The sequence below is a fragment of the Hydra vulgaris genome, chromosome 15, assembly GCF_038396675.1.
Source record: "Hydra vulgaris chromosome 15, alternate assembly HydraT2T_AEP".
In the NCBI taxonomy this organism is placed as follows: Eukaryota; Metazoa; Cnidaria; class Hydrozoa; order Anthoathecata; family Hydridae; genus Hydra; species Hydra vulgaris.
The window spans coordinates 27,465,315-27,479,786 of NC_088934.1; positions in this window are offsets into that span (position 1 = coordinate 27,465,315).

Here is a 14,472-nt window from a genome sequence, read left to right on the forward strand (position 1 = left end):
TCTTTATTGCAACAATTGGAAAGTGAACAGGGTGTTGTTGTCAAAGTTAATGGAGTGGAAGAAACTATTCATGCCATTTTGATTTTATTTTCTGCTGATAATTTAGGAGCACACACTTTGTTTGGCTTCATGGAAAGCTTTAATGCAAAATACTTTTGCCAATTTTGCAAGTGTGCACATTGTGAAATTCAAACTTCATTCAAGGCAGAAACCTTTGATAGGAGGACTTGAGCAGAATATGATATGTGTGTATCAGAAAGTAAAAGTAATAACTACAATGCTTCAGAATCTGGCATTAAGCATGGTTGTCTTTTTAATTGTTTGTCACAGTTTCACTGCGTAGACCAGAGTGCAGTTGACTGCATGCATGATGTATTAGAAGGTGTTGTACCTTTAGAAATATGCCTTGTTTTGCAATCACTGATAGACAAAAAATATTTTCTACTTGCAGATGTCAACAATGCAATCAATAATTATAACTATTCACTGAGTGATAAAAACAGCAAACCCCCGGAAGTTAATTTAAAAAATATTCGCATTTAAGCTGCTGAATCATAGTATTTGATAAGAAATCTGCCTTTAATGATTGGAAACCTAATTCCAGAAGGTGATGCTCATTGGAGACTTTTACTAATGTTGCTTGATTTCATGGATGCAATATTTGCTTCAACTATAACTGTTGGCCTCATTCGTCAGCTTGAGTTTAATTTAGAGGAACATCATGCCCAATTTAAAACCATATATCCTGAAAAGAGACTTATTCTAAAACATCATTTTATGCTACATTATCCAGAATTTATGTTAAAGTATGGGCCTTTAAGCAGATACTGGTGTATGCGTTTTGAGGCAAAACATCGATTTGCTATAGAACTTGCTTCTGTTGTTCGCAATTTCAAAAATATTTGCAAAACTATTATGCATCGTAGTCAACTCAAACTAGCAAACACATTGTTTAGTGGGTCTTTGTATACAGAATATGTACAAATTGGCATATGTGATACAGTAATTGTAGGCAATTTACAATCAGCAGTATCAAATAGTTTGCGCACAGTTTTAAATATGGACAATTATGATGAAATATATGTTGCTCATTCAGTTAGATTTGGCTGTTATGAAATCAAACCGGGTTGTATTTTGTGTCATGACATTGTGGAAAGTCATCCTCAGTTTGGAGAGCTAAAGTGCATTGTTTCTCTAGCAAAACAAATATACTTTGTATGCTATCCATTTGAAACAATGCATTTTCATGAACATTTTCATTCTTTTGATGTTAAAAAATCTAGCAATCCAAGAATACTGCTTGTCTTACATACAAATCAGCTTAAGGACTATCATCCATACAATGTCATATGTATTGCCGGAGAAGATGGCACATACGGATACTTTGTAAATCTGAGATTTACAAAGTGTCACAATTTTTGTGACACTTTGTAAATCTCAGATTTACAAAGTGTCACAAAAAAAATCAATATTTCTAATTTAAATTTTCACACAATTTTTCAAAATAAAAATTTAAATTAAAAATATTGATTTTTTTTCATTAATGCATTACAAACTGAAAAATATATAAATCTTAATAATTATTAAATATGTATAATTGTTTAATTGTATATGAAGTTGGTAATGTGTATTTATATATGTTCACTTTAACTAGTCTGCATTTTTGTCGTGTATATAAAAAGCTAAATGACTTTGTATTGTTTTTCTAGTGCGTTGCAAGTTTGGTTTGACATCAGATAAAGTTGTTGGCTTTGTCTATGAAAATGATGGCACAGAGGTTGATGAAGTTGATTTTGAAATAATAAAGCATTTAGCAGAATCAAACACAATTCTCATTCTCCTTATAGATGGTCAGCAGTGGACCAATGCTAGTTTGGTAATTTAATTTAAATTACAACTAGAGACGGCTATTCAGTAGCTGTCTTTAGTTGTAATATAAATGAATTTACAAAATACTGTTTTCTGTACAAACACATTATGTATAATGTGTAAATTGTTTATTAAACCTTTTTTTTATCATAAATTCTATCTAATATTTTGAAGTTAGCATTAACTTGTGTGTTTTAACTTTATAAACTGTTTTTATATATATTTTTTTTTTTTAATACAGCTAATATCAAATTTACCATTAGTGTTGCCTTCGTTGAGATTTAGGTCTCAATAAATTAAATGCAGAACTCCTGACATCATGTTTGAAAGAATGGAATTTATTCGATCCAAGCTGCAGAACCTCAAAATACCGAAAAAGACATGAAACATTTGCATCCTTTTATGTTGTTATCAGAATCACTGTGCTACTGTCATTACGTTCGTGGTCTTTTCAATGACATTGACATTGTTCACAATCCTGAAGAGTGGAGGTTATTTATTGACACTTCAACAAGAAGTCTAAAGGCAGTTTTGCTCCATAACAGAAACCAATTTCCTTCAATTCCAGTAGTTCATTCCTTTAATTTAAAGGAAGACTATAAAAACGTGAAGTTGTTGCTTGTGAAAATCAACTACAACAGTTACAAATAGGATGTATGTGGAGACTTTAAGATGCTAGCGTTTCTCCTCGGCCAACAAGGGGGATATACAAACTAATCATGTTTTCTTTGTTAATGGGATAGCAGGGCTGCGGACCGGCACTTCACGAGACGTGAGTGGCCAATGACAGAACATTTACAGCCTGTTTCGCACAATGTTATTAATCAATACCGGATACCGGTTGTGAAGATCTTACTACCACCCCTTCACATTAAACTAGGTCTTGTCAAACAATTTTTCAAAGCATTAAACCCAGCTAGTGCAGCGTTCCAGCATATTCAGCAGATGTTTCCAAAGGTGTCAGATGCAAAAATTTATCAGGTGTATTCGTTGATCCGCAGTATAAAGTTAGCTTGGCATGTAAGGAGCTGGAGGACAAACAGTCTGCTATTGAAAAAGAAGCCTGGATATCTTATATGGTTTGTATGATTAAAGGAGTGTATATCAGATATAATCTTTATTGCGTTTTATCATATATAATCTATTTGAAAAAAGATGGAAAGAAAAGCTGGTTAATCTTTTACTATAGGTTGTGGGTACCCAAATAACCTCCTTTTTCTTGCGTTGGTGTCGAACCCACACATGGAGGATTAAAAAAATAAAATCTTTTTTAATTAAAATAGTGCTTTAGAATAAACTTGCAGTTTTTTTTAAAACATTAGTTTGACTTCACAAGTTGTTTTTCAGCTATCAGCTGTCCCGGAATTTTGCGATTGGTTTTTCACTAACTTTCAGACTAGCTAGAGCTCTAAAAATTCTAGCATTTGTGTAAATTTGATAAACGTACATCTTAAAATTGTTTTCAGAGCCAACTGGAGAACTCCACTTTTTTGAATCTTTTTTTTTTTTTTGGTTTTTACTTTATCTTTCAGACTGTGACACCATTTGTGTTGTCCCTATTAGCATGCATGTTAAGTTTTTTTCCTGGGCAAGGGGGTCGTACCATTATAATTTTTTTTCAAACATTTTGTTTTTCTTCATTGTTGGGGAATATAACTCTTTAGAAAGAAAAATATTTTACAAAAAAGTTTTAAAATGACATTTTTTTGATTTATTTGTTTTAGTATTAATAAAGTTTACTGTAAAGGAGCCGGGCGTATTTTTAGCCGTGCTGCTGCTTTTCGCTTCTCTTATTCAGCATGATCATCGTTAACAACCACTCTATCAGAAATGAAAATTAAATTTTTTTTTTTTTTTTTAGTTAGTCTATTCATGACTACAATAATTCCAGTTAGTCATTTCCCGAAATAACTTTCATTTTGGTTAGATTGGTTTTTAACAACAACTACGCTTAATAAAAGCAGTCAAAATACAAAACTTAGAATAAAATTGCAAAATACAGAACCATTTCCAAAGCAAGAGCAATAAACCAGACAGTCTTTTAAATAAACTTTTAAATAACTGATTCAAGTAGCACCAAGATTAATTTAAAAAGTAAAATTAAAGTTTAAAAAGTAAAAGTAATAAACTTAAAAAAAGCTGATAACTTTTCATAACCACAACACCCCCTTATTTTAATTTGTTTAATATAGCGAATTTAGTAGGGTGGTTCAAAGAAGCATACTTTTAAATTTAAAATTATATGGTCAATTGTGAACAAAGGTGTTCTATATGATGAAATAACATATTTTCCAGTTTTAGTAAAAAAAAAAATTTAAATTTTTGTAAAATTTTAAAAAAAGGAGAAATCTTTTTTGAAAATAACATTCTAAAACAGAAGAAATATTGCATGAATAACAGAAGTTTTGAATAGTTGTATTTTTTTAACATATAAAAATAATGGTTGTAAAAAATATTATCCATAAAAGTATAAACTAAACAAAATACAAGATTTAATTTGGAATTGATTTAAATACGAGTGGTATTGCGTAGTATTATCAAAAGCAATGTAAAAAGGTTTTATAATTTGAAAATGCGGCAATTTCTTCTTTCACCAAGCCGATTAGAATTATTTAATCAACGGAAAGATTTAAACGACCACCTCATTTGGTTAGGGTGTAAACTTTTTTTAATCATAACTTTGTAAGAAAATCTTTGTAAGATGAGTGTAAGAAAATAAAAAAATAAAAATTACTTATTTGTTGCCCTCACATCTAGAGTAATGATGGTAAATGTTTTAGGGTATTTTTGTTTCCAGCCTCTAATCACCACAAGTTTTATTTCTTAATCTATCTCTAAATCATTGCTTAGCTCCAGCTCGGGTTATACGTATATAACACAGTGACATAGCAAAATATTTTCGGCCAGTGGGCATTAAGTGGCCCAGGTGCTAAATTTCTGTTTCTCTGGATCAATATCTTTTATTAAAAAAATCAAAAATCTATAAGGACACCTTGAGGCTCCAAAACCTGGCGGCCTTGTGCCTAGTTGCTTGAGGGACCGTAAGTTTTGCTTACACTGGCCTTGTTTTAGTCAGGCAACTGATAATACGCTCAGATAAAGATATTTACCTAAATAATCCGGGACTGATTTAAAATTTTCCTCCTTAGTTTTTAAATAATAAAAACTTTACGCAGAAAACCTGTAAAAAGAACTAACAACTATGCCAATTACCATGGATATACGTGCCTTCTGCTTAATGCCATATTTCAGCTTTGTCTGAATTTTAGACTTGACTTTTGTCAAAACTACATTACTAATGTACAAGATCCTCTCAAAGTTATTGCAGAATATAAGTAAATTTACTTAGTTAGTTTATATAGATTACTTTTAATTTACTTTACAAATTATATAAAATGTGAGGTTATAAAATTTAAATTTTATTTTATATAACTTATTTTTAATAAAAAATTTGATATTACTTTTAAAATAAAAAGTTCCTACTTAAAAAGTATAATTTTATTCGTAAATTTAATTCACATTTCGTAGCATTACTTTTACGTAATTTATTTACATATGCAATTTTTTTTAATATACTTTTTTTTAAACTAGTTACTTTCCCCACTGGGCATGCGTCGTTCGTGGGACCTCCGTTGGACGTCTTAACGACGTCTGGACGTCTAGGAGACGTCTTACGGACGACCTCCAGACGGCACATGCCTATTGGGTCATAGGTAAATGCCAATTAACGTTTGAGGAACTATTATATAATGTAATGTAATTTTTGAAAGTAATTAACTTTTAAATGTAAAATTATAAAGCTTTTTTATGTGACTTACTTTTACATGTACAAGTAAATTACTTGTACATGTAATTTACGATGTAATCTTCTTTTACATTATTTACTTTTGAAAATAAAAAAACTTACATCATAAAGTAAAAGTCGTTTCAAAGAAATTAACTACACGCAAATGTAAATTTACATTAAACGTTTAAAATTACTTATGACATTTACTTTTTGATAAAAACTAACTTACTCACGTAAGTAAAAAAAAGGTAAGTGAAAGAGCCTTCTCTATTCTCTAAATTAATATTTATCGATAAATTTTAAATTTCATAAAAAAATTAATATGGTCATAATTTTTGAACGCTATAAGATTGTTTTATGAAATTTAAAATTTATCGATGAATATTAATTTACTTGAGAATAGTAAAAAAAACATTTTATCAACTTGATGCTTTCATGTTTGGGGCAGTTGTGACTTAAATTTTAAAAATATTTTAGTTCCCAGGCTCCAATCATTGCGACTTTGTGTAAAGCACCTTTATTTTACATAAGTATAAAAGTGTATATGTTTGGAGTTTGCTGCATGTCTGAAGGTTAGCTCAAGCATCAAAAAAGTGCTGGATCCACCCTTGTAATCATACTTTATAGAAGTATAAACTCGTAATCAAAAAATGGGTAAGGGGTATGTTTCCTCGCCAACCTCTTGCTCATTAAATCAGTGGCTAGGTTACCACATGACCCACAGTTAGGGGTCCCAGCAAATTTAGGGATCCTTTTGCAAATTTCAGAAATTTTTGCTTTTTTTTCTGTTCAATATCTTGTGAGCAGGTTTTTAATTTTTTAGGGGCTTTATGACAGTTTTTTTTGGGAATCATCAACATGATATCAAACTAATCTTTCGTAGAAGAAGTATTAATATAACTTGATAAGATAATTTTTATGATGCTTGCATGCAGAGCCGCCCAGTGGAGAAAGGGGGTCACACTAGGTACATCTTATCTAGGCACAAGGACAAAGGGGGCATATGCGACCCTCGATAAAAAATTTTATTTAAATTTTTGATAATCATAAAGAGCACTAATCTTTGGAAAAATTTTAAACAAATTATAAAAGACTCTTTTTACAATTAGAATTTATTACAGCAGATTTCAAATTTTTATTATTCTAAATTTAATTCAAAATAGAAAAAAAAAATTTATTATCACTAAATGAATATATTTTAGTAAAAATTAATATAGAAAATGTGTATGCATTAATATATATGTATGTTTATATTACTTTTATTTTAAATCAGTAGAAAGATACTATAGTTTCACGTTCTTTTCAAGACATTTTTAGCGTTTCGCAAAATTTTTATAACTTTTTATAATTTTAAAACGGATTATGTATATATTTGCTTATATTTAAACAGAGACAATATGTAAACGGGGCTCGGTGATAAGACCTTTTATGTCTTCTTCTAACTTCGGCCTAAATTTATATATGTAGTATGCATCTATTGTAAATTTATAAAACGGCAAACTTTCAATCAGGCAAATTATCAAACACCAAAAAAAAAAGGAAGATTATTTGCATAATTTTAAGCAAAAAATTGGAGACAATATAGACGATTTTTTTTTTCTGTGAGATATTTTGAAAGATTTTTTGAATTTTATAACATGATATGAAATTGAATTTTAGGTTAAGTTAAATGGAAATTTCTATTTTTTTCTGCGTGGAAGGACTGATTGCAATGGTTCCAATTTAAATGTAGTTAAAATTCGAAACACTTATCCGAACAAAAGGCTACTTTTAAAACATTATCAATGTTATGTTACATAAATCAGTTAAGTTACTCTCATTCCAACACTTTTCAAATATTCTTTCTCAATAAATTCATTCCAATTAATTTAATATTGTAAAACTACATTTAATTCTTTTTCTCTTTAATTCCTTTGAGAAATAAATTATATATAATAAATTCATTTCGATTTCGAGAAAAATGAAAATCTTTTTTATTTATTTAAAAATAGGTAACACACATCTTAGAATAAAAACGTCATTTTTAGTTTTCGAAAGCATGATTCAGGGTCCCAAGGCATAAAAATCGCTGTAGAAAAAGATGTAATAGAATACAAGAACAAAAAAATAAAAGTATACTGAAAGAGTGCGGCTTCGATAAAGTTTAAAAAAAAAAATCAAATAACTTTACATCCGACCAAGTAGTCGAGGTATAGTCAACAGCTTTATTATTTATTCACAATTTTATATTCATAATTTCATTCCAAAGCTGCGAAAGCAATTTTTTTTAGACGGAATATGCTACCAACAGCGTTCATGAATTCAAGAGTCCAAGAAAGCCATCTTTCCCTTCAAACTTTAACGGTCTCTGAAGAAGAAGATGATAATCGGGTGAGGTTGGGACGCGTTCTTATTTTATGAAAAAACCTGAAGATATTAAAAAAATATCATTTAATATCTGCAGATTCTAAAAACATATTATTTAATATCTGCAGATATTTAAAACATACCACAATTCTCAAATGCTTTTTTTAGTTTAGGATTAAGAGGCGATTCAACCGGTTGATCAAGCAGTTAGAAACGTTCCCGCTTTGTGAAAGAGGGTTTTATCCAAAGTCGAACGCGATCTATACATACCAAATGGACCTCAAAATCCGGCGCTTTTTCCTAGAAATTCTACAAACAAAAAAGTTCCTACCTCCATTTTTTATTTTCTTAACAAAAAAGATTACCAGAGACTGGTTTATCTAGAGTGGAACTGTAAAAACTTTCATTTGTTTTCCCTGATCTGTTTTTGGACAAAAACATAATTTTGGCCCTGGATTTCTGTGTTTCCTCTTAATGTGGAATGGCGGAATAAAAGATAATTGGTGAAAGCTAGGAGAAAAGATTAAAAGTCACCAGTGTAATGTTCAACACAGAAAGCACTACATCGTCTGGAAATCAGCCTTTGAAGCCTCGAAAAATCAGACCGGGATCGTTTCATAACTTAAAAAGTCAATAAGATGAGGCATCTAAGTGGTATGAAACTTTACGCTGCGTCCTGGACATCACTCTCCATTTAGTTTTGAGAAATCTAAGTTTTCGACGTGTGTGTGCAGTTTATGTTCATAAAATAATTTCAATGTTGGTTGGAATATTAATCTAGATGTAATCTTTATTTCAATGGTATCTTCATATTTGTGTAGGTTCATCAAGCGTGCTGGGCAAGTAAGATCAAGTAAGGTAATTTTTTAGCTAAACTTAAGCTGCTGGGAAAACACAATAAGACGCGCTATTTCCATCAAGAAGAAATTTCTCGATACCAAAAACTAGGAAAAATAATGCGAGCGCACTATTTGAGCTAGAGAACTCAAAACGAGTTCATTACGGCATGTGGTGAAACTGTTTTCGCTGCTATTATCGAAGAGGTCCACACAGGCATTTATTTTACCATTGATGTTGATGAAACTCCAAATGTGTCTCATACGGAATAAATCACTTTCGTTCTTTGATTTGTTCGCCTAGGATCTGGCAACCAATGGATAGTAAAAGAGCGTTTTCTGAAATTAGAAAATCTAAAGAAAAAAAAGGGTTCTGACATTGCGAAGCTGATTGTAGATGTTTTTGATCGAAGCCAAATTAATTTAAAGAACTATAGGGGCCAGGGCTATGATAACGGGGCTAATATATCCAGAGTATGCAAAGGAGTGCAGACATTTATTCTCGAGAATTATTCTCAAGTTTTGTTCATGTCTTGCAGTGCGCATAGCCTCAATCTAGCCGGTCTCATTCAGCAGAATCTTCTACTGCAGTCAAGAACTATTTTGCCAACATTCAATCGTTGTATAACTTTTTTAGTAGTAGCCATATGGGCTGAAAAATTTTGACTCTAGGCAACTTAAAAATTTTGAGGCAGCTGGGCCGTCCCTTCACCAAACGTCCCAAACAAAATGGAGTGCGCGCATAGAAGCTATCCGGCCATTGTCGAAACAACCAAAAGAAATATTAAAGTCCTTGAAACTTCTTGAAGAACTTGATTTAAAAGACCATTAACTGACTTTAGTTAAAGCAGTCAAAAAGTGGGTTCAATCATTTAATTTCATTACCTTGGCTTCTTTCTGGTTCAAGGTTCTCCATTGTGTCAACGATATCTGCCTCCTTCTTTAATCAGAATTCATCTCTTTGGATGACAAGACAAAGTTTTCAAAGACTCTAACTGATGATCTTGACTAACTACGTTCTTTTTGGTCTCATATTCTCCAAGAAGCGAAACTGGTTGCATCTGGGTTCGCTTTGTTTGGGTTTCAAAATAATTTTGTTTTGAAGAGGACAAGGAAAAAGGAAAACAATTCACTGCGAGTCGATGAACACAGCTCTCTTTTACGAAGATAAATCAAAAGGTTTTGAGGTGAACGTATTTAATATTGCTCTTGACACGCTGCTTCATCAGATAAGATGCAGAATGGATACAGCTCAAAAGACAACAGATAGGTCGTTTATATGGTGTTCTCAATCTCCTTCTGATGATGAAGAAAAACTTAGAAAGTAAAATGCAAAGTCCTGGCAAATTTCTACATAAATGATGTAAAGAAGAGGAGTTGATTGAAGAAATCATCTACATGTTCTGAAGCAATCAAATAATTTTAGAAAAATAGAATCTTTTTCTTCTGTCAAATTGCTCAACAGAATCTACCAGAAAGGTCTTCAGTCAATATTTCCTTCAATCTGCAATCTTGATTTGCATTTTTAATACAATCCCGGTTTCAGTGGCTGAAGAAGAGCGCTCTTTCAGTAGGCTTACTCTCATCAAATCCGAATTGCGATCAACATAGACTGAAGAACAACTTACTAAACTTTTGGTAATTTCAATTGAAAACGACCTAGCCAAGACTTTATGGTACGAAAAAGTCATCTCTAGTTTCGTAAAGAAGAAAGCCCGAAAAGTGAATATAGTTTGATCTGACTAGTTTTCATAATTAACATTTTATTGATGAAATTCATTTTGCAATGTATTTGTATTTTCTTTTTATCATACATGACCAAGTTCAAATATAAAGTGTTTATGTAGAGTTAATGCAAAAATAATTATTGTTTTCATTAAGTTGTAACGTGATAGTAAACATACGGACAATAAACAGTAAAACTTATGTATAATTTAATATACCCAGAAATCCAAAGTTTGGAGTACCGAAAAAAAATTAACCCGGGCAAATCAAAGTCTTTGTGCGGGCCTGCTTGCATGCAGTAAATTTATTTAGACATTGTCATGTTACAAACCCTAATCACAATTATAATTGTTTTTTAGAAATTCTTGTAAATTAATCTATTTAATTAAGTAGACATGTCATCAAAGTACTTTAATAAAGATTCTTAAAGTTCTTTGATACTTTAAGAATCTTTATTAAAGTGCTTTTGACACTACTTTGATACTTTCACAAAGAGTTTCTCTAACTCAAATATCAGGGGATGTAACACGGCGATATATATATATATATATATATATATATATATATATATATATATATATATATATATATATATATATATATATATATATATATGACGATATATATATATATATATGACGATATATATATATATATATGACGATATATATATATATGACGATATATATATATATATATATATATATATATATATATACATATATCACACATACATATATCAGGGGAAAAAAAGTATTATATGAAAGTTTTGCGCCTTTGAAGCCTTGACACCTGGGTAAAAAATAATACCCAGTTATCCGCCATAAATAATACATATAATACCCGCTATCCGCCGTGTCAGATATCATGATATCATATACAGCGGTGGCCAAAAATTAAAGACCACTCATTTTTTAGTTGGTTTCCTAATCTTTAAATTAAAATTAAGAAGATGATAATTGACATATTAAATTATTTTTTTTAATATCTTGTTAATTAAAACATACGGATTAAAGTGGTATAATTTTTTTAATCTAATTCTAATTAAATAGCGTTTAACTTATTAAAAAACTGATGAGTACTTATAAATCTTCTTTAAAAAAATTGGACAAAATTTAACGACCACTTTCAAATCTTTAACTTGCACTTATTAAAAATAATAATCCATTATTTTTTTTAACTGTCTTAATTGCTTATTACGTTGGCTATAAAATAAAATGTCGAAACTTAAGTTTCGATATCAAATAAACATTTATTTTTTGAATTGCAATAAGGATATAAAAATATTACAAAAATGCGTGCAAAGATCGAAGAAAAAGACAGATACGCGGTTCTTGTATTAAAAGAAGAAGGCTATAGCATCACACAAGTAGCAGAAAAGCTCGGAAGGTCTCACTCTTGCATTATTAATATAATTCAACAATACAAAGAGACCCGGTCAATTAATGATCGTCATAGAACTGGACGCAATAAAATTTCAAATGACCGTGATGTTCGCTCGTTAAAGAGATTAATGAAAGAAAACAGACAAGAATCATCTACAGACTTGTCTACAAAATGGACACTGTCAAATGGTCTGAAAGCAAGCCCTAGAACTGTGCGAAGGGTCCTCCACAATATTAAATTATTTATGGCGTGCTGCTGCAAAAAAACCACGCTTAAATAAAAAACAAAAATTTACCAGGAAAGAGTGGTGCAAACTACATAAAAATTGGTCAACAGATCAGTGGAGCCGTGTAGTCTTTTGTGATGAAATGAACGTTGAGGTAGACAACAGAAAAGGTTGCGTAATGTTGCGTAGATTTCCAAGCCAACGGTTCGATGAATCATGCATTTTGAAACGAACAAAACAAGACAGTGGTTCAATAAGCATTTGGGCCTGTATGAGTGCCTGTGGAGTTGGCGTTTTTCATTTATTCGATGGTAGACTCAACAAAGAAAGGTACATCGAAATTTTGGAAAACTCGCTTATTCCTAGCATTAATTTATGGCAGTTGCAAGATGGATTTATTTTTCAGCAAGATAATGCGCCGTGTCATAAAGCGCATGTTGTTAGCGATTGGTTCAATTCTATAAAAATTCAAGTGCTTCCATGGCCTGCCAATAGTCCAGACTTGAATCCAATAGAAAGTTTATGGTCGTGGCTTGATCAGAAGCTTTGTAAAGAACAACTTTACAATTTGGAAGATTTGAAATCTTCTATCTCTCATCATTTGAAAAATGTGCCTGATGAAGTAATCAAAACTTTAATGAATTCAATGCCAGAACGAGTACAAGAGTGCTTGAAAACAGGAACAACACGTTTCTAAATTATTTTTTTATTGCTTTTTGAAATATTTTTGAAACTGGTCTTAAAATTTTGTCCAATTTTTTTTTCCCATTTATATTTTTTACTAGTCAGTTTTTTAATTTTTTATAATTATTTTGTAAAAAAATTATAAATTCTTTTATAATAAATATAAAATACAATAAAAATTCTTTCTAAAAATGTTTTTCTTTTTTTGATACCTTTTTCCAAATTAAAATTATACTAAGGTTAAAAAAAAAATTTTGAAAAAAAAATGAGTGGTCTTTAATTTTTGGCCACCGCTGTATATATATTATATATGTATATATATATTGTATGTATATATCTATATATATATATATATATATATATATATATATATATATATATATATATATATATATATATATATATATATATATATATATATATATATATATTTGTTGTTGTTGTTGTTTGTCATTATGTGTTACTATTATTACTTTTGTTATACTATTGTTTTTATACTGTTGTTATGTTAATGTTAATATTATTATTATTTTTATCAATTTGATGATTAATATTCCTATTGTTTTTATTATTAATATTGTTACTGTAATATTGATATTATATTGCAATCTTTATAATTAGAATCTCCTTCATATTTCAATAAATGGTAAAACACAATGAAATATGACTGTAAAAATTCATAATTTTAAATATTTCTCTGCAAATTTGGGAACGTAGTTCCTAGTAAAATATGTAACTCAAATGATAAAAATCTTATTTGCAGAAAAAGAAATTAATTTGGAAAGAATTTTTTAAAAAAGCAACTTTAAAAAAAAATGCAATTTTTGAAAAAAAAAATGCTATAAACTTGCATAAAAGTTGTGTTGCAGATCAATCGAACTGGGGCAAATAAGTTTAGTGTAAGTTTATGGGGCCAGTTAGAAGTTTGAGTTTGATCTAAGCAACTTACTCTTTGTTTCCAACGGCTAATGAATCGTGACTTGAGCGCAATAATTGCAAAACATTTGAAATATCAAAAGCTCGGTATTTTGCATCAAGAAAGAGAAATAAATAGGGATTCTTTAATAAACAGGGATAGTCTAGTTAGAAAACTAAAAATATTTAACACTATTGACTCGTGTAGTGATTCTGGCTAACGCTTTATATACTTATTATCATGCTGATGTTTGTTGTAAATGGTTTATCAATTACTATTTTTTTGCCATTTATTTTCAAAAATTAGAAAAAAGTTAAAAAGCTAAAAATTATTATTCAAAAAATGTATTTTTATGATCTTTTTAAAAGTGTTTACAATATAAATGAAAGCAAAATTATTTAGCTCTGATTTTAAAAAATATTTCATTTGATAATCTTTTAAAACAAGACCAAAACTTTAATCTTTTTATTAAAGCAGTTTTTACATTATGTATTTCATTTTATAAAAATAACTTTTTTTAAATGCTTATTAAAATCTAGTTCGTAGAAGACGCATTCTTGCATATTCTTCTAGCTAAATTGTTGTTTTTATTGTTATGATTGGTCGCTTGTTAGCGGTCCGCGCTCTCAAAATATGGCATTATTAACATGATTGCAATGGAAGATATTAAAGAAGAGAGATCAAGTACAAGGTTTCA